Genomic DNA, 21449 nt, shown 5'->3' with positions numbered 1-21449 from the left:
TTTAAGCTTTTAGAAGCTAACAGGGAGATTAGGTTTTGAATATGGGCTTCATATCCTAAACCCTTATGCAAATAAGTTTAACAGATATGACAACACTCTGCTCCCTGGGTGTGATACAAAATAGACCATATTATTATATATTACACCTGCTCTGTGAGAAAAAAGAGTAAGTGGGTCACAGTAGCTTTACTGTGTCCGTAAGTGTTCATAATTCATTCCTCTTGTCCTAGAAATGAGCTTTAGTCTGTCTTTTATGGAACTCATCCTATCTGCTGTTTGTTTTGCACAGGTAAAAATAATTCAGACCCTTTCTAATAATTTGCTACTCCAGTTTTAGTTGGAAATGTCTAGGCTGGTTCTTGCTCTATTCCCTTCTAATACCGTTTGACCCTGGTTCACAGAGGTCAAATCAAACTGCAATAGCATAGTTGGTTTGACATATTTAAATCTGGTATTTCACTGTAATTGATTTTGCACTGCACACAGGGGGTAAATTAAATACAATATGTAAGTATTAAACAGATATACTTGAGCCTCCTGTTACTACAAGTTTTGCCTTTCAGCTCTGTCCTTACAGAGGGAAACTATTACAAACAACCGTGCTCAGCTGACTCTGCTGTAGACACAGCTATATTATTCTTGGGGAGGAGATACACTGTGCAAACACATAGGAGGTTCTCAAAATACTGGATTTTGTTGTTGAAGAAAAATTGAGAAAGAACTATTTTGCAAACTTCTAGCTGATGATGCTGAAACATAGTTTTTCTTGAGTATGGTACAGGATTGAGTTAGCCAAATTACCCTGCCTGGCAACATTTGCAACAGGATTGAGAGCAGGGGCTTCTTTGGTGCTGGATCATTATCCATAGTTATCAAAGGAAAGATACAAGAGTGGAGCAACAACATTATTTAAATCGCTATGGTTATGAAGAAATATCAAAATGATAACTGCTGAGTAAATGTTAATAGACAACATTGTCTGCTGGTGATGGTGAAAGAGTAGTACCCATTAAGAAGAAAAAAAAGGCATCAAATCCCTAGGAAAGCTGTTTTCCCTCTTGTCATAATGACCAATGCTGTTAACAGGATTTCTAATGGATGTTTTATACTCTTCCCTAAAACTACGTTACTAATAAAAGTCTTACTTTGTCATATTTATGTATTTATTTTCAGCATATAAAAATGTAGCAGGCATCCTGTCTGCTAAAGCACGCTTGTAATCGAGCTTTAAAAGCCTGGGTAAGCTGCTTCACAAAAGACACTGACAGTAATTGGCAAAGAGCCATCAGAGTTCAAACATTAAGTATTGACATTAGATTGAAAGGAAAGCTGATTCTGAAACAAGTGAGGCCCTGAAATTCAGGGCCATCCCCAGTTCGCGTTGTTCAGTTGGTTCCTGTGCCCAGCCGAGTCTCGGGGCTGTGATGGACCGCAGGTGCTCAGTGAAGAAGTAGACCTACGCTGTAGTTGCTTTCTGTTTCTAAATTCCACCAGTGAAACATGAAGTTTTAGGTCCAGCAGATTAGCATTTGGTTCGTTTTTCTGACCAAGAGGTATTAGAAAGACATGTCATTAAGCGTGGCATACTTTGCAAGTAAAGCAAAAGCTTGTAACTAAGAGTAAGCACCTTTGAAATACTCCAAAGTGTCATTATTTGGGCGTTAGCCATGTGATCTGTGGAAATCCACCAGCACATTAAAGCTGATCTTGGGCAGAGGGGTTTTTTTGTTTATTTCATTTTATATATTTTATTTTATTTCAAACAAATGAGCCGGGTCCTTCTATTGCATAAAGCAGCTCCACTGACAGCTGCTGAAGCTACAGATCGCTAATACACTATTTGGCTCTCTGTGGTGTGACAGGCAGGGATCTACTTGAAAAGAGAAGGATGAAAAATGGAGCTTTATTCCCTCAGTTGTGCAAATACCATCTATTTCACGTGGTAGAAAGTTCTGATTTATAATTTTGCCCTCCAGAAATGTCTTCCTTGATATTGCTGTTGTACCCCCAGTAATATCATCACCTGCGTTTCACTCTCTCCAAATCAGGACGGCCAGCTCCTGCCCCGGAGAGGGGGACCTGTCTCCTGCAGCACTATGCCTGGAGCCCCAGGTAGCTGCCACAGCACCCCTCCTGTCCCTGCATGTCAGGGTCTGTATCTTGGCTCATTTCTTTTTTCTAGATAGATAGAGATTTTAAACAAAATCTATCCTTTAAGTTATGGTCCTCACTTGGCAACCAGTGAGCATGTTATACATACGTGTGGTTTTAGAGCAAGTTATTAATGCAGCAAGATTATTTTATTTATTCCAATTTCACTGTTCACAGCTCAGCACAAAGCCAGGACTGCTTCACAGTTCCTAATAAATCACCTTAAAAACAGGATTTCATTACTTGTCTGGAAATATTTGTTTTTCTAATCTATTTTTAGCTCTAATATACATAGTATCATTCAGGTATGATTGTCATGTTGGCTTTTTAATACTGAGCTTTGTGTTGCGGGACTTATTTGTTCTTTTAAATTGTCTTATCATATGATAATGAGCTAAGCCTTTTGCTCTGGATCACCAAGGAAAATATATTTGTGGAATGAAGAACAGATGGCGCCGAACCAAGGCATTATTCAGGGTACTGCTGTTTGTTTACTGCTCTGTAAAATCCTCCCTGTATTAGTAGAGTAATATAAGACAGATGCACTAGTACCTGGGGCATTTTTGCTCAGGGCTCAATATGATATTGCATTCCTAGGCTTCCCAATTGCTGCAACGTGAAACTGGTGAGAAAAATCACAAGTCTGTCAGGGAAGAGGAATAATCAATAGTTACAAGCTATCAAAGGTAAAGCAGTACTTATTAAAACCAAGGGGCATGCTCAGCCCTGCTCTGCGCTGCAGTGTCCTATTCAGCCAGGCAGGGCTGCATGGGGCCATGCCGTACAGGAACATTTGGCTGAACCAAGCTAACCCTGCTAACCTTTTATTGCCTGGGGAACCGAGTTTGATTGTACGGAATACATATACTCCCAATTCAGTGCTTTATACATTTTAATTGAAAAGCCTGTAATGAGGAGCAATGTATCTTGGAACTGCTGATCTAGAAGAACTGAATAAATAATCAAGCCACCTGGCCGTGGCATGGTTCGTATGGGTGTCGGTCCCATACCCCACGATAATGCTGGAAGAACTACCATTAGCTCTACTAAAGCTTTCCCTCTAACCCTAGTTAGATCACTAACAGCTAAAGCCTGCCCAGACCGAGCATGGCTGGGACGCGTGAAGGCACCCAGAGCGCCGGCACGCTTGGCATCCTTTTGAAGCAAGCGGTGGCCAGCGGACTGGTGACAGACAAGAGGCACACCTTGCTCCTGCAGACAGAAAAAGGTGTGAATCTGGTCTGGTGGGGTCTTCACTAGCACTGCTCCAAGGCAAACCAAGTCTCCCTCGCTTCAGATGATGCTCTGGCAGGTCTGCATGTTTGTCTTTTGTTGGTACCACATGGTGCTACCAGACAGCCCAGTGAACTAAGACAGAGTGGTCCCTTTGCCTTTGTGCAGCATTGTGGGGTTGTTTTGCACTCTGCCTTAATTTTTTCTTTCCTGTTCGCTTCTCAAACATTGGTCTATGACTCAGGAAGATGGGAAACACATCCCAAGGAAAGCCAGAAAGATGAGGGCAGCCCAGTCCTTGGTGCGTGTGCCCGGCTGTGCTTGTCTCTGGGGGCTGAGGAGGCACGACCTGCTCCACTGCCCCTGCTCTGTCCCACAGGTTCTGACATGAAGGTTGTCCTTCACAGGGGTAAGTGCTTCCAAAGCACTTGGCCACTGTTTATAATTTGCAGAGACCACTGCATTGCTGCTGCATTGCTTGGGCAAGCAGAAGCATGGCTCCAGGCTGCAACCAGAAGGCACTGGATGCTTCATTTCCCCTGAAGCTAGTGGCCCTTCTCCGGCAGGACCCCTCAGTGCTGCTGCTGAAGCCAACAAAAGGTTCAATCCAAAGTCTTTACAGCTGCTGTGATTTTTGCCTGCTGTACAAACCATGTTATTGCAGTCATTTTTTTGTCCCATGCTCCGACACAGAACACCAGCATAGCACCAACCACACAAAATGCAGTTAGGCACGGAGGCTGCCATTGATTTTAAGGCCATTTTTGAGACAGAAGTGCTGCTAAGCTCAAAGCTGCTTTAAATGCTAAGGATCTGCAGAAAGTTAAATCCTACCTGTTTTGTACTTCACCTAATTTTTCATCAGCAGTCAAAGTGTGGTGTGTTCCACAACTCAGGGCAGCCAGCTGTGGCAAAGTCCATTTAAAAAAGAACATATTGTTTACAAATGAGGTTTGATGCTACTTCAGTCCTGACGGGCGTAACATATTTAGGGTGGCAGTGGTGCTATCCTGAATATTTTTTTCATGTAGATCATTTCAGTGCCAATATCAAGCAAGATGCTACAGAGAAACACTGGTTCTTAAACTCGTGCCTATCGGATTATTTCAATATATTATTCATATCACCTTTTTATTCTACTGCATTTTAAAAATCTGTTTATGAAAAAGTGCTCATAGAATGTATTAGCATTTGACCAGAACAGGGTATTTAATTCAGCATGCAAGCATTGACAATGAAGCATATATTATGCCTCCTACACAGCATTTACTGTCATTATAGTCGCCTACATATATTATTTTGTTGATGATTATGGATGAATATTAGCAAAAGAACTTTGTGTAAAATAAAACCATAGTTGCCCACCATCTGAGAATGAAGGAGAAAAGGGCATAAACAAATGACTTGACTTGCAAATGATAAACTCATTGTTTTGAAACTATCTTAGGAAAATTAAGGAGTGTATTCAGTCGTCTGTTACTTGTTGCAGTGTGGCATAAACCTGATGCCTTCAAGGTTTTTCTCTGCTCTGATTTCTGACCCTGCCCCTTTCTAAAGGCAGCACTGTAAGCACTAACCAGGGCTTCGGAGGACTGGAGGGAGACAGAGACCAAGAGCATGCAATACATTTTCTAGCCTGTGTCATTTTCTTGACTGAGACAGTAGGGCAAAAGATCACGTAAGTGATCTAAAGGCAGTGCCGCTGCCTTTATCAGACAACTGATTTATTGCTGTCATGGCGCAGACCTGCATGAACAATGAATTAATTCGTCGATCCGATATTAACATATTGGATATCATAGTCACTTTTGTCCCATGTGCAATGCTGGGCATTGCCACAGCGCTACACTATTTTATTAACATTCATATAATTTATAATTTGTGTCATTATATTAGAGCCAAGGCTCTGTAGTGATGTTATTGGTGACAAATTGGGACTGATCTGAAAGATTCACCACCAGCCTGCTGGGTCACTGGTTTACTTTGATCTTTTCTGGTGCTCTGCATCAATTTCTCTTTAAATTAGTGACTGGGTGATAGCATTATACAAACTACATGTATGCCATGGACTGGTCCCTGTGTTTAACTCTTGTGCATGCCTTGTTTTGGAGTTGGATGGGCCAGAGGACTCTTGTGTGTGGGTTTGCAAATTCCCTATAGGGCTGCTCTTGAAACCTCCCTCTGAGACCTTTTAAGAGATGTTGGGAAAAAAACCTTCTGCATCATGTTTTCTCCAGGCTGAGTCTGAGCTGGTCTTTGCAGGTCTCATTACTAACTCTAATCTTGTTGGGTTTGCCACAAATCCTGAGCTGACTGTGAATTTTGCCTAGGTGTCATGACAACAAACAAACCCACTATCACCAACAAAGAAAAGCCATAAAGAATGTTTTAGTATGGTGGGCAAAGGTGTTCTGGCAGGTGCTGTTGGGGCCTTAATGCCAACGTTTTCCATGTGACCGAGGAGAAGCAAGCTGTGGAGCTTGGGGAAGGGACCGAGTCCTGCACTGGCCATGACCTGGCAGCTTGTGGGAGGACACAAAGGGGATGCTGGTTCATGGGGGATCTGCTCTGTTTCTGAAAACACCCAGCTTGAGCTGATTAATGTTCTTCACCGTCATCTCCTGATGACCGTGATTTAAGGGTTGGGAGTGAGGGGCAGGAGTGTGAAATGGATGTAATTTGTAGGTGTAGGAAGCACTGCAGTTGATGCTGTGGAAATCTGGAGACAGAGTGGATGAAGACAGAGGAGAAGTCTCCCTTCCCAAAGTCAGAGCTGGGGAGCTCTGCTCTGTTTTTTTCCAGGTGTTGGCCAGTAGCACCTGGGCTGCCTGTTCAACATTACAGGTTTAGCCATGAGCAACAGCACACAGGATGCTACAGCCAGGAAGGAGACAACACCTCAGGGGAACGCAACCACGACCAAGTAAAGCCTTCATGTCCCTGCTCCACCAACCCGCTCAGCCTCAAGGGTGTCGAGGTCCCTAGGTAGTGAGGGAGATAGCTGCACCTCCCTGAGAAACCTTAGGCCCTGAAAGGCTGTCTTCAGGAACTATTCTGAAGTACGTGGCTGAACTAATTTCTCCATTCAATCAACATTTCTCACGTCATTAGGAAAACAGCTCAGTCTGCTGTACCTCCCCAAGGTGGAAGGCAGAAGCCAACAGGAGATTCCATTCTGCCTTGCTTGGCTTCAGTTCAACAATGCAAAGTAAAAGATGTCAACAAGACTGAACAATGCCCTGGGAAGAGATCTGATCACATTTCCTACAATAGCTTATCCAACCCAGTAATAGGTCTTGTGAACTTGTGTTGTCTGAGCCCAGGCTTTTGAAGTGCTGTGGACCCTTTCCATGGGTTGGGATACACAGAGGGGATTAGATTTACCCGTTGTAAGTGATTGCCATTGATTTTGTTGAGGAGGAGGAATGGATAGCCATCACAGGACAGAAGAGACTTTACAAAAACAGAAAAAAAGGAGAAAGAGTTTGTTTTTCCACTGGAGTAAATGGATGATTAAACCACCTGAGGGTCTTGCTGTGTGATTCTTGCTTTTTAGATAAAAAAGCACCAAGTGATCTAAACTGGTTCAGGTTGAAGTATGTATTAAGCTTTACATGATATTAAATTCATAGACTGGTAATTTTTTAAACACGAGCTGGCTGGCCATTTTGACCATATATAACACTGAACAGAAATTAATAAAATCGTTTGATAGCCAGAAGCTCATTCTTAGAGCAGATCTGCCTAGATTGTTATTCTAATTGCTGCTCTGACTGGGGGAGCGGGGACTGCGTGGCACTGCTTCTGTTTCTGGGGCTGCATCTTATCTCCAGCAATTTTCTGAGTGGATGTTCTATACTGGCTGATCGCATCAAAAAAGCCAAAGGATTGAGAAGTTCAGGCGCTCGGTGAAAGGAGAGGTGCAGCAATACAGATGGAGTGCTAAGATCTGTGCATTTTAGCTATCCACTTCAACAAAATGTGCTGGAAGATTTGCTCAGAAATAAGCAAACAGATCCTGCAAGCGCGATTGTGTTTCCATCTATAGAATAATGCTGCCTGGATACCCTTCCCGGCAAACCATGAATCTCTGTGCTTTCTGATTACACTGTAAATCTCACTCGCTCATCTGTCATAAAGATTGATTTTTCTTTTATTGTTTTGTCAGTATATGGTTTTATCTCTTCAGCCCCCTTCTCTTCCCTTCCATCCATAAGCTGACATTTTGGTGAAGCGAATGTTGTGATGTCTATTGTACGTTACTGAGTGAAGCTCTAAAAATGAGTCCTGCAAATTAGCAGACATCATAAAAAAACCCAGCCTGCAAGGCACAGCATGCCCTGACCATACAAGCCTGCTCCCCTTTCCTTGGGTCTGGCACTCCTCAGGCACCCCACCTCCTGCTTTTGGCTTGGCTAAGCCTTTTCTACGGGAGCCACGAGACATTTTGTGAGAACAAGAGTATTAGAGAAGGTCCAGGAGTGGTAACTAGAATTGCAGCCGTGTCCTCAAGGCACTGTTAGAGAGGTGGCACAAAGGTGGGCAGAGGTGCTCGCCTCTCCCCGGCGCCTCAGGGTGCTCCCAGGTATCCCCTGAGCTGCAGCTCAAACCACAATTCCCTTCAGGGATGGCTTCAAGCCCCAGTAATACGCAGTGTTATACTTGTTAACTGCTGAAGGTTGGTAATTATTTTGTGTCACCATTGACAAAGTTGACGACTTTCTTTCCCTTTACCGTATTAATTCAGTGACTTTTGTATGTGTGTAGAAAAAGGCACGTTTACTTTGGTTAGACAAATTGTGAATGTTAAATTACAGTCTGTACCATTGAATCTGCTATTTTTCTTCTGCCCGTTATTGTAGACCAATATTCTACTTTGGGAAGGCATTTAAACCTCTTCACAGTGATTGAAGGCAACAACCAACTTTTTATATTCTATTTACACTGATCTCTATTTGATTTCCACTGATATAAGAGGCTCCCATTATATGATCACCCTTATCCGTTGATGTAGGCTGCGCAGAGGCAGCACAGTGCCATAAGCCAGGGAGCAGGCTCCTAGAAGAGTATTGCTAATTGTGTATGATTAGTTATGCAGTTTTAAACAGTAGTTGAGGCTTAGTCCACAGCCTTAACACACGCAGACTATCAGCTGGCTACTTGTGACAGTACCTAGAGACGTCTCGCTGCGTACAAGCTGTGCTGTACATCACTGGCCTTATTTGCTGTACTCAAATTTTCTGAGTGTGCTAAAAAATTTGGCATACTGTCGATTTAAAGCAACTTTCCATTTATAAAAATGCATGTGGGATGGAGTCATTAGAATAATAAATTCTAATGCTTATATAATGCTTTCAATTTCTATGAAGCACATTATAACTAGAGCTATTTCACAGCCCTGAGAACTTGGGTGAAGGGAGGAAAAAATGCCCTAACATCCTGCCCTGGGCACAGAGCTTGGCTGGGCAAAGGAGCCCTCGCAGGTCCCTGCTGACTCAGGACTCGGCTTAATTAACGAGCTGTTCTGAAATCCACCTGTGAGAGACAGCTGGCTGCCCCACAGAGGAGGTGCTCTTGGTCAGCAAAGGAGACTGAGCCCTTCTCCATCCCACTGGCTCTGGCCTTGTCCCCACCATCACCATCATCACCATCACCATCACCGCCATCCATCCATTTCGTGCACCTAGGGCTCTAAGCATCCCTCGCCCCACCTGGCTGGGGTGAGAACCATGAAGTAGTGGTCCCTGCAGCTGCGGGGTACAGGACCTGCCCTTCCCACACCGGTGGGAGGACACCGCTGAGGGACGGCGTGGTGATGGGACGCTGTGTGGGCACTGTCCCTGCACCCTCGGGGCCTTCTGCTCATGGATGAGCCTGAGGATGGGGCTTCATGTGGCCGTTTCTCTCCGCAGCCCGACGTGCTGACCAAGGGAGGGGGTACGGAGAGCCCCTCTGGGGAGGGGAGAGGAAGAGGGTGAGGGCTGGCAGGAGGAGAGGGGATGCTCAGGGAGGAGAGGCAGGCTGCTGCTGCACTGATTTTAGAGCTAAATCAAGAGGACTTTTTTCCTATTAATTGCTTTTTTTTTACATCTTCTGGGACCATTTTAGTACAGAATAATTTCCCCAGCTCAGACATCCTCATTTGAATTGTTATATTATCCGTTGGTATTTTTTTAGATTTTTTCCTCCTGATTACACTGAAAAATTGGGCCAGATCCTGTGCTGGTATGGATCTCTCTCCCAAATGTTTATGTGCATACAGGAGCAGATGTTATAAGTATTAGTGGGCAGGCAGGTTACAATCATATGATGGTGGGAAACTGAGAGTGGTCCAGCTGGAATATCTTTGGAGGACACTAACAGGAGATCCACCTTTAACTGCTCCTCAGAAGTCAGCCTGTCGTTACGAATAACGGAGGAACATCTGCTTACAGAGGCATACAAATCCAATTTAGTTTTGGTTTGTTTTGGTTTTCCTCCCCGGTAAATCACGTGTCTTTCATAGTACATTTGATGTTAAAAGAACCGTAATAACATCTCATCGCACTTCTTAAATCTCAGGTTGGTGAACTGCTCTAGTTAGTCATGGCCCTTTCGGTCCTGCATGCAAGTCTGTCTATTGCATGAGGGACAGGACAGTTGTGATGCTGCGATGGTGTCTCCGCTAGGAGAAGATGAAGGGCTGGCAAGGCTTCTACAGGAAGCCACAAAGATGTCATGGAGCCCAGGAAACTCCTTTAACCAGTTGAGGAGGAAAGAAACTGAATCAATTCTACACAAAAGGGCCATGGTTGCCAGTGGCACTTCTCAGAGGAGACACAGCGTGGTCCTCTGGCCCCAGCAAGGCAGCCGCCCGGCTCACGCTGAAGCTCATCCCCAGCCCGAGGTGGTGGTGGAGGGCAATGGAAGGAGGATGGCACCGCGGGCACTGTCCTGGGGATGGAGCATCCCCCACCAGCCCCGTCTGCTGGGACAAAGTGGAGATTGGGGCCCAAGAAAACCTATGTCTTTCTGTGGATTGACAGCATCTGCTGCAGCCCTCTGGAAGGTCACTGGGATGGTCACCTTTTTTTAGGTAGCCCCTCATTTTCTTAATGTGAGAGATTTCTAAAGTTAATTATGAAATCTTTAGTATTAAATATTCAGGAACACTTATTTTTGAATACCTCAGGTTTAATTTAGGTTCTTTGAAATTTTAATATCTTGCTTTAATATTTAATGCTACCCTGACATGAGTATAGGAATTTAAAGTCTATTCTTTGAATAAAATGAGTCCTGGATTTCTTTATGGCAAAGGCTGAGATGGAGAGGTGAGGAAAGGGTCTATCTTAAAAGGATGCAACTCTCTCTTCTTTTTTCCCTATTGATGTTTGGGCATTGCAATATTTCCAAATCAAAATGTTCTTTTTGCAATAGTGTTGTTAAAGTAACATAGACTCAGGCATGCAAAATACTTTTCTTTCCTCTCTGCTAATTATCAAAGACCACAGTCTCTCCAAAGCAGCAGACTGTTTTGGGTCTTCTGCATCATGCTCGTCCATCAAGCAGTACCAGGACTGCGCTGTGTCCCAGGCTCTGTACCATTTTTCAATTAGATGTGATGCTGAGGAAGTGCTGACTGTTTTCTTTGGCGCTCCACAGAATACAAAAGACACATAGATCTGGGCAGTAAATTGGACAGAAGTCTGTGTTACTTGGGTGCTTTGCGGGTGAAGAATGAACATGTTATCTTTGCACGGTTTGTTTACTGATCTGATGCAAAACAGGTCACTCCTGTGCAACACCAGCTAGTTAGTGAGTGGTGGTGGGTCCAGGGGAGCTGCCTGGAGCAAGGGCTGTGTCTGCGTCCTCCCTGCACAAGGACATAAGGTGCCATTTGTTTTGGTTCATCCACGAGGCTAATTCATGTATGAATTCCAGATTATTGTTGTTTTCAAAACATGTATGTGAATATATCGGGCACTGTAGGGTGTACTCAGTTCATATATCAGCTCTAAAGTGTCTCAATTATTAAAATACCTTTAACATGTTTTACAGCACAGTACCTTCAAATTAGAACCCTTACAATTTTTTTAGGGTTTTTTTTTGGGGGTGGTGGCGGTGGCGGTTAGCTGCCTAATTAACAGACACCATTAATTTGTGAACTGCATTTAAAGTGAAATGAGTAATACAGGCTTTCTGAAATTTCCTAAGAATCTACATTAGAGTCAAGATGCATAAAAGCACTTGGAAAAAAAATCACAAGCTGATGTGGTTTAGTGTTTAAAAGATATAGGCAAGCCTGTAGCTGGATGAAAACTGAATTTGTCTTGGATAAAAAAAAGGGTTCTTTTTAAGGACAGAGTATGAGACTTGCACGGAGGATTTTGCGGCTGCCCTATTCAGAAGGCACAGGAAAAATATCATCTCGAGGTGATGGAGCCAAGTTGCTAGGTGCTGAGTGTCAAAAGAGCAAGAAAATACGTGTGAACATGTAAAATAGCAGCATGCAAAATTACTATCACAAAGGCTTTCTGTGAAAGAGAACAGGATATAATGGGGCTGATTTTGAAAAGCAGTTTTGTCCAGTATTGTGCTTGCAATTTTATATGAACTTGTAATACCGGTGCATCTTTACGGCCACATTTTATGCACTTAGATGCTCACCTACCCAGATTTTACTGCCAATCACTTTGATTTCCATGGGCCTCGTATCATGTACTGTTATTCACAAAGTATAATAGCATGCACAAGTAGTCTCCCCACATTAACTGGACTTCATGTGCGAGTATAACATGGCAAGGATGAGGATGCTGCCACTGATCTCCAAGCTTCTGTCTGTGATGTGTAATTATTTGTGACAACAAGATATTATTTTCATATATGAGGGCATAAAATCAGTAAAGCCATTTTAAATCCCTGTTAGAAGTCTGCACACTCACGTTCAGATAATGTTTGTGGCTGCTTGTAACTGGTCCTTGGCATTAGCAATAGATTTTAAGTGTTCTTTGTGACCCCCACGTTTATTGATGAACCCTGGAGAAATGTTTGGTGGGAGTGTTTTGTGTGTCGTTGAGGTCCCTATGTGAGCCCCAACTCTAAAAAATGACACACCATAGAAATTTGCACTCTAACTGTTGGGTCTGGTCGATAGTGCTAGTGTTCATGTCAGGCTGGATAACAGGGCATGAGCATCTCTAAAGCGTTACTTTCCAGTGTAGAAGTGCTCATCTGGGATGGCAGAAGGACGCAGCAAAGCGCCTGGAGAACATTGTTCTTCAGCTGCAGTTTTGCGTATTCTGAGTCTTACAGTTTCTGAGAAGCCCTTCAAAAGTAAATGCCAAACCCTCCAAACATTAGCTCATGGATTCAGAGACTGCATGAGCTGCTGCCCAGGATAATCTGGCACAAGCAGCAAAGCCAGCTCAAGTGCTTCACCACTCTCCCCATCTCAGAGCCTCCTCGTTTACACTTGGGTTTGCTCCCTTCACTTAATCACCTTAAACTTTTGTGGTCATGCTCTACACAGAACCCTGGGGTCTGACATCAAATTATTCTCTTTAATACTGTGTTCAGTGTTGGGCCCCTTGTCACTCTCTACAACTACCTGAAAGGAGGCTGTAGTGAGGTCGGGGGTCAGTCTCTTCTCCCAAGTAACAAGTGATAGGACGAGAGGGAATGGCCTCAAGTAGCACCAGGGGAGGTTTAGATTGGATATTAGGAAAAATTTCTTCACTGAAAGGGCTGTCAAGCATTGGAACAGGCTGCCCAGGGAAGGGGCTGAGTCACCATCCCTGGAGGTATTTAAAAGACCTGTAGATGTGGTGCTTAGGGACATGGGTTAGTGGTGGGCTTGGCAGTGCTAGGTTAGCGGCTGGACTCAATGATCTTAAAGGTCTTTTCCAACCTGAACAATTCTATGATTAATCCGAATAGTTCCAGTGCTCTGGTTTCTCACAGGGCCCGTGGGGGTGCATCAAGAGACCCACCGGGGGGGGGGGGGGGGAGGCAGAAACATGGGGCTGGGGTCTGCCACGCCGTGACCTCGGCTTCTTGCTGGCTCTTGCAGAGCTCAGAGCTCTACCTGGGGATTGCAGGGGGGCAAGAGGGCTCAGCGATATGATCTAGCTTATTCATTACAATGGAGGAAAGAGGCCAGACATGATCTTTAATGGCAGCGTTAGCTATTTAACATCTTGCAGCTGGATGAGTTGATTGTTGTAGGTCCCTTCCAACTGAAATCTATTATTCTATTCTGTTCTGTTCTATTCTATTCTATTCTATTTTTTGTGTGGCTTGTTTTTGAGAGGATGTCCATCCTGTAGAACTAATCCAATGTTTTCCAGGGGCTGAGGTGGGTGGGGAAAGAGGGGTCCTAAAGACTAAACTGAGTGCATTAGGTGTGTGCAGCAGCATGTTCCTGTACAGACAGGCCTGAGGTGGGACAATGGGTAACTTGGCTTTTAAAGCACAGAAAAAGTGATTGTATAATGAAACTTGAGGCGAACTCTGTTTTTGCTCCTGTGTCAATTTTGCTAACACAATCTCGGATTGGGATTTGTCCCTGTGAGAAGACACACCTCACAGAAAGTGAAGCCGTGTGAATAAGGAATAATTCAAGGCTTGAAAAAGTTAAAAAAGTGAAGACTGCCACGGTCTGATGATGGAAATTCATTAGCTCCTGGCTAAATAAGTAACTATGATTCTCTTTGAATGTAAGAGCTCTGCCAGCTTGCAAAGGAGCAGATGTGCACACAAGATGGATAGTTTCAAAGAGTCAAAATACTGGGTTTTGTTGTTTTTTTTTTTACTTTAGTGATTATCTTTTTCCATCTAAAATAAATCCAGATTGTGCATAGTCTGGAAAACAAAATAACAATATTTGGAGAGTGGGAGTGTTTATTTAACAGGTGGCTTATTTAGCAAATGGTTTACTCTTATAAAAATAATATTCCTGTTGTATTCTGCAGCAGTGATTCAGAACATATGAGAGCGGGAAGGCATTTTTGGGGGTTATTACTTTATGTGGGCTTCGGTTAGGTTGGTTTAATTAAGAACATCTGCAGGAGTGCTTTGCTAAGTGCATTTGCATATATTATTGACTTAGAGCTGGGTGCTGCGTCTTGGAGAGCAGTCACCCCCTCCTCTTTGAGAAGGTAGGGGACAAGACAAGCTGTGTTTGCAGGGACACTCTGCTGCTGCAGAAGGGGCAACCAGTGGGCTACAGCCCATCAGTTTGAGGGACATGCAAATTCATCAGATGTATTTCCAGCCTCCAGTGGCAGGGGATACCTATCCTTAAACATGGATTTGGCACTCGGATGTTATTCCCTATTCAGGATGTTATTCCTACACAGGATGTTCCCTGTAAACAGGATCTTATTCCTGTTATTCCCAGGTACTTATCCTGGAGGGGGGAAAAAAGGGGAAGAAGCCCCGGTGACAAAGGTGGAGGGCAGGAGCTGAGCTGCATGGGCAATCCCAGCCCTTCCCAGCGCAGACAGCATTTTTCCTTAGGCTCATTCCTGAGGCTCGCTATGGTCCGGGCTGAGCCATGCTTGAGGTGCAGTGTGGCTCTTTGCCCCTTGGTCACCAACGCTCAAACCTAAGCTCTGCCAAGGGATGTGGTTCTGCAGAAAACCCGGTGTGTCTCCCCCGTGCGTGGTGGCAAAAAGAAGGTGCAGGGACAGAGCAAACCCCCTGCCACGGGGGCAGGAGCTGCCCCACCAGCCTCCGAAAAGGGACCTCACTGCAGCTATGGCTGCTGACAGAGGAGCTGTCGTCATTCCACAGAGCAGTGCAAACGTGTTCCGCTATAGACCGAATACATATTCTTTATAAGTCTTCCACATTGGGTGTGATAGCTGCGCTGGAATTTGAGCTGAGAGTTATTTTAATAACAATATTTTGAATAGTAGAATAATAATTACACACAGATTTGGCTCACTACCTCCAAGAAGCTTGGCTTTTGTTTTCAGATGGTGTCTCTCTACATTTAACAAACACAAATGACTCCTTGTTTTTTTTTTCCCTATACTTGTTTTACTCTTATTAACCCTTCCAAGGTGCTGGCGCTGTATTAAGTAGCTGGCCTGGTACTGAATAATACCTGCACCACAGACTGGTGGGGTGTTTTTCAGTTTTTGCCTTTCTGGTTCAGCCTGTGGAAGGTGGGAAGGGATTTCTTTCCAAAATATTTTTAATTTATTGGAATATTAAAGCATTTTCACAACTCCCAGGTTTTGCTAATAGTGTGAGCATTAACTATAGGTAAAATGCTTTGATGACAGAAGTAATGAACTCAATAATTTAAAGTGATTATTAAATTCTTGCAATTCACTTTAAAACTCCATCCCAGCATTTACCATTATTATTTGCCATTTACAGCAATGATGCCATGATTTTTGGGTGGGAGAGGAATTAGAAATTGAGACAGTGTTGGGGCGGGGGGGAAGGTTGGTTTGGTTTTTGCCTGAATTGGCCAAATCCCTGGTTGTCAGTGCTCATGAAGGAGATCCATGCTAAAGGGGCTAGTCTTAGATGAAGAGCCTAACAGTAATCATTGCACATTTCACCATATGGTAAAATAATTACTTTTCACAAGCATCAACTTGATGAGGAAGCAAAGGAAAAAATTGTATTTCAAGATCACAGTTCATCAGAAAAACGAACACATTTTAAACACTCAGAGGAAGATCCTGTGGTCTCCTTAGGGGTCTCAGCCAAGGCCCAAGCCACACCAGCTGCATGCAAGACCTGCAGTCAAACCGTGAGCCTTTCCATCCTACACCAGGAAAGCCAGAACAAGCCCTGCCGTGGAAGGAGCTGCTTTGTCTCTTGGCCTCGGAGCCAGATGAGCCCAATGCCTCATCACTGGTGCGCCTTTGCACACCAAGCACCAGCAGACCCTCCTCCTCCTCTTCCTCCTCCTCCCCCTCCTCCTCGTCCCCCTTTCAGAGCAGGTCTTCCCAGTGGCCGCAGCACTGGGGCCGAGGGGAGCAGGTCCTTCTGCAGTAGCAGACCTGCCCGGAGACCTGCATGTGTTTAAACTCATTTCAGAAGTATTTTGGTCAAAAATTCTCTACTCCCTTCTTCTGTTCATTAACCTTTACCGGAGTGCTAATTCTGTATTCAAATATAAGGTCAAAGCCCTTAGCTGAATTTCTTTTCAGAAGAACTAAGTGTCTTATCTAAAATCTTCTGGAGAGAAATACCATGCCAGAAGCACTCATCAGTGCCTCTTGACTGGCGCTGCTGCCGTCTTGCTTCCTGAGGAGCCGGTGGTACATCTGACGTGGGAACGACTGTGCTGGGGAGCCAAGTTACTAAGGGTGATTAACTTTGGGAAATTAATTTTTTAAATGTACTCTCTTACATCGTGGCCTTTTGCAAAAAGGTGCTTAAGGCACTGAAACAAAGACCGAGACACTTATCGAAACTCCCATGACAAAAATGAATATACTGTAAAAACTCAGGTATCTTTTCCACTACATGTCTCATCAGCAGGGGAGGCAAACCGGCATTGAGACATTTCTGCTCTGCTGCGTCTATATAAAGCTACGCCTGCATGGAAAGACTCTACCACTGAACCCCACGCTCAAGGACAGCAGCACGTGCATGTCCAAGTTGAGGAGGAAGGTTTTGCTGAATTGGAAAAACTTCATGGAGCTTTCAGGTTTGTTTAAGTTAAATCAGAGCCCTGCTAGAGAAGAAGACGGGAGCTCAGACCCCAGCGTGCAAGGCATAATGCTCTATCTTTGTCTTCTTAGCTGACCGTTCATCTGACACTTTGTTTTTAAGGTCTGTCTTATGGGTTAGGAGCTCAGCCTGAGAGCTGCAGTCTCCCCCTCCCACTCCCCTGCCTCACCGTTACCCAGGACTGGGGAGAGAAGCGGACCAAGAGAAGTGGACCAAGAGAAGGGGACCAAGAGCTGGGGCCAGCAGTGTGCCAGCCCCTGCCGTGCTGCAGCCCCTTCCCCCGGGAGGGGAGATGATGCCGAGCATGGCTGGTGCCTGGGGAGAGCAGCCCTCTGCTGACAGCCGAGCCTGAAACAGAATGCCCAGCGTCTCCTCTTAGACAGCACAGCTGCTGTGGGCTCTAAGAGCATAGTTTGGCAGCCTTGCAATTAAATGAATATGAGAAAAAAACCCCTGACAAGACTAGAAAATGCACAAGCAGAGGAGGATGCTACTTGATCGCTTTTCCAGGGATACCTGGAGGAGGGTGGATGGAATTACCACTTTCCTGACTCAGGCTTGTTGCTCACCAATGGCTAAATAAAGCACGAGGCTGCATCTGCGGCAGTTTCAAAAGATTGATGCAAATACCCCAGAACTAAACTTCCAAAGCCTACATCAAGCACGTTGTCTAATTTAGGTCTGCACCACCTCTAACTCCACCTGGATGCCTCACTAGCTTATTTTCCAGCTCACTGAGAGCAATACAGGAACGCTCGCCTGGCCCCACCAAAGCAGCCTGACGGCCAAGGCTCCGGAGAGCAGCTCACAGGAAGGCGTCCTGTCCCCTCACTCTGTCTTTCTGCTACTAATAAACACAGCTAGGAAGGATACGTGCACCTAGCTTGCTAAAAGTAATTTAGAAATGATTCACAGGGACTTCTGATCCTTAATTTTTGGCAAACATTAAATCCTCTTTATACAGAAAACACAGGCAAATGAGATTTGTTGCTCCCCTGGCTCTAACTCCCAGACCCTCTGTTTTTAAAAGCCTGGGGGGGGAGTGAATTTGCAGTAGCTTACTCCAAAGTTCACTTTTTTTTCCCCTTATCGTAATAAATGTAAAAAGGTCAAGGTTAATGAAGAAAATAGTGAATTTGAAGTTCCGTGGAAGAACAACCCAGTGCTTTTAGCAATTCACTTAAATTAGAGAGGAAAACCAGTTCCTTTAACATTTTAAAGCTTTTGTAGCCTAATGAACCATGCTACCTCCTGCAGCTTCTACAGAGCCGAAATTCCTGCAAGAAACTGTCTCATTAGCATGAAGTGGGAGCAGCCTGCCCGGCTCGCTGCGGCTCCCTGGGATGCTTTGCCTCTCCCGCCCCTGATGAAGTATCTCCACCTGAAGTGATACGTCAAAAATGTTAAGCACATCTAAATGGCTGCACCTCCCAGCCTAAATTAACTGCCATGTAGAAGAGGAAAGTCTATTTTCCTAGAAAAAGAAAAATAATAAGGTGGGGGGAGGGAAGAAATGGTCCTGCCATCTCACCATTAGACACCTACCAGAAAACAAGGCTGCTGCTGCTCAATCACATCTTTAAGGTTTATTCTCACTTGTGGTTCACATTTAAGTTGCTGTCGTTGAGGTTAATGGGAGTTATGTGCTTATGACTATAATGGTTTTGATAAGTGGAAAAGCTGATGTTATTGCACATAAATTGCATCGTGTAATGTGCGAATTGTGTTTTGGTTTTGGCTGAAAAATAATAAAGAGAAGGATGGATGTGCATTAGGAAAGAACAGATTTTGCCCTCTAGATACCAAATACAATAGAGATCATCATTACAGACTTTTTTTTTATCTGGCAGCATAAAAAAAAAAAAGGGTACTGGAGGAATAATGAGTACTTTCATATTTGGCAGAAGAGAGGGGAAATTCCTGTGGCTGCAGTGGCCAGAGCAGCACTGTATTGTCTCCTCCTCCTCCCCCACCTTTACAGTCTGGCTTGCTGCACAGCTGTAATTTATTCTGCTAATGGGGGCTAAGGTTTACCTGCTGTCCAGCTGCCCCGGAGGCTGAGGTAAGGAAAGGGACTGCAAGTAAAATGACTTTCAGCTGTGCTATTTTTCTTTGCTGTTTGCAGGTGGGTTCAAAGTTCATTGAGTGGGAGAACCGAGTCCTCTGCTCTGCCTGGGTACGTGTGGAGGGAGAACAAAGGAGAAGGTCCCTCCTGCGTTTCTCTAGTCACTGGGATGGCTGTCGGCATAAATTAAAGCCAGCCCTTAGGGATAATTCTGACAGCCAGCAGTTACAGAGACATCAGCATGTAGGAGATGTGGAGCGGGTGATGACCATTATGCATCATGGAGCAGCCCTCCCGTGCAGAGACCCGACGGCCTTGCTGCGCCTCCATCTGAGACAAGAACGAAGCATCCAGAGCAGGTGGGAATTGGCCTCTCAGCTTGTCCTATAATGCAGATTTATATCCTACCAAGTGATGGAAAAGCCTATTATGCCCTAAAATATGAATGACTGAATCCTAAGTTTGTGGGAGGTGGTAAATATGCTGATCTCTACATTTTTAAACATGGGAATCTTTTAATATAAAGGAACCGTCGAGCTCATAATGAATTAGGCATAAAGTGGGCAGAAAGCAATAGGAACAAATAGGTATGTGCTCAGCACTGAAAGTGCCCCAGTAAAAGTTTCCCCCGTCCTTGCTGCTACAAAATTTTTGGAGCAGGATTTATTGAGAATCCTTTCCAAATCATCCTGAGACCCTTGTGCCATTACTTTGATCTGGCTGTTTTCAGTTATGTTAGGGACTTTTCTGATCACAGAATAAATTCCCTCCCTTGCCCTCAATGCTCAGCAGAGAAACATAGACCAGGACTGAAAACCAGAGCCAACCCAAACTGAGCGTGTTTGCAGCATCCCTGCATGTGCAATGGTGGTGCTTAAGGTCGGCCAAATTGAAAGTATATTCCTCCCTTTGATGTCAATGCTTCTTTACCTGCTCTCAATATTAAGGCTGAATGGAGAAATTTTAATTTCTGTTTTTTTTAAGATTTTTTTTTTTTTTTTTTTGTAAAGACTTTTGTGGCACAAGCTGTAGCATGGCTGGAGGGGTGTAGCTGTGTGGCCCCCTCTTCCCGCAGTGCTGCGGGAGGAGGGGGCACCCAGACACCCCGCTCCGCCCAGGCTCAGGGCCACCCGAGGCCGTGAAGCGTACAAGGGGACGTGGAAGGGGAGGTGATGAGCCTTTGGCAGAACCGCAGCACTGCCAGCACCATCCCTCCCCCTGGCAAACCCTGCGAGCGAGGTGACACGCTGCCAGTGCTGAAGTGTCGGACTAAAATTTATCCTTTTCCTAAACTTCCTCACATATGTCAGTTTATGCAAGAATTTCAAAATTATTTAAGATTCTTTTTAAAGAAACACTTTTTTTCTTTTTCTTTTTTCTCCAAAGAAACAAAACCTTCCATGGCAGGCTATGAAATATGGATTATTTACCTCCAGACTGGGCACAAGTCTGATCCAGTCTTAGAAGTAAATGTGTATTTAGTCTTTAAGGCATATTGTTTGTCCATGTAAATACATATTTTGGTATACACATTCTTTATAACACAGTCATGTGGACTAAGCGGAGATTTTGGTAGCCATAACATTTATCATTGTTTGTCTAGAACGCTAGCTCTGAAAACGTGCAAAAAAGCAGCTTTTACTGGTGATGGTTTTTAACACTCCTGTATCTTAAAAACAGCATAGTTTCTAAAAAAAATATATATATTGAAAAGTTTTAAAAAAAAGCTGTCTAGCTATGAAGGACACATTTCCTGCCAAGTTACAAACCCTTGAGAAACTGCATTTGTTCAAGAAGTTGTGAGACATCCTTTAATTCAGTATTAGTATAATATCACGATCAGCAACTGTATAATTGGAGCATCATTGCTTCTATGTACGTCACCGATGCAATGGTAATTGCAGACCTGAGTTATTGCACAAGTAGGAACTTACGGTGTTACAGACTTTGGGGTTTCCAATGTGGACAACAATCTTGATATAAATATTCAGTTATACTGCTTGGAGCTAAGCCATTTATTTTTCACGTTTGAAAGGTGGGAATAAATATAATAATATTTGCCCGACAGATATGAACAGTATGGGTTAATCCTTTGAAGAAGCATAGAACATACCTTCAAACAGTTGCCTAAAGCAAATACACCCCACAAATTACAGGGTGGGTGGATTTCGTAAAATGTGGTTGTGTTCAATTTGCAGCAGTCTGCACCGTCCGTTTTGGAAGAACGCCCCAATAAGTCCCAATCTGTACAATTACCAGTTTACCGCATGGAACAGATTCACCAAGAACCAAGTTTCTTTATTTGATCAACACCGCCTACAGC

This window comes from Accipiter gentilis, chromosome 8 (genome assembly GCF_929443795.1).
Source record: "Accipiter gentilis chromosome 8, bAccGen1.1, whole genome shotgun sequence".
In the NCBI taxonomy this organism is placed as follows: domain Eukaryota; kingdom Metazoa; phylum Chordata; class Aves; order Accipitriformes; family Accipitridae; genus Astur; species Astur gentilis.
The sequence above is the reverse complement of the archived record's forward strand: the minus strand, read 5'-3'. Positions refer to the sequence as shown.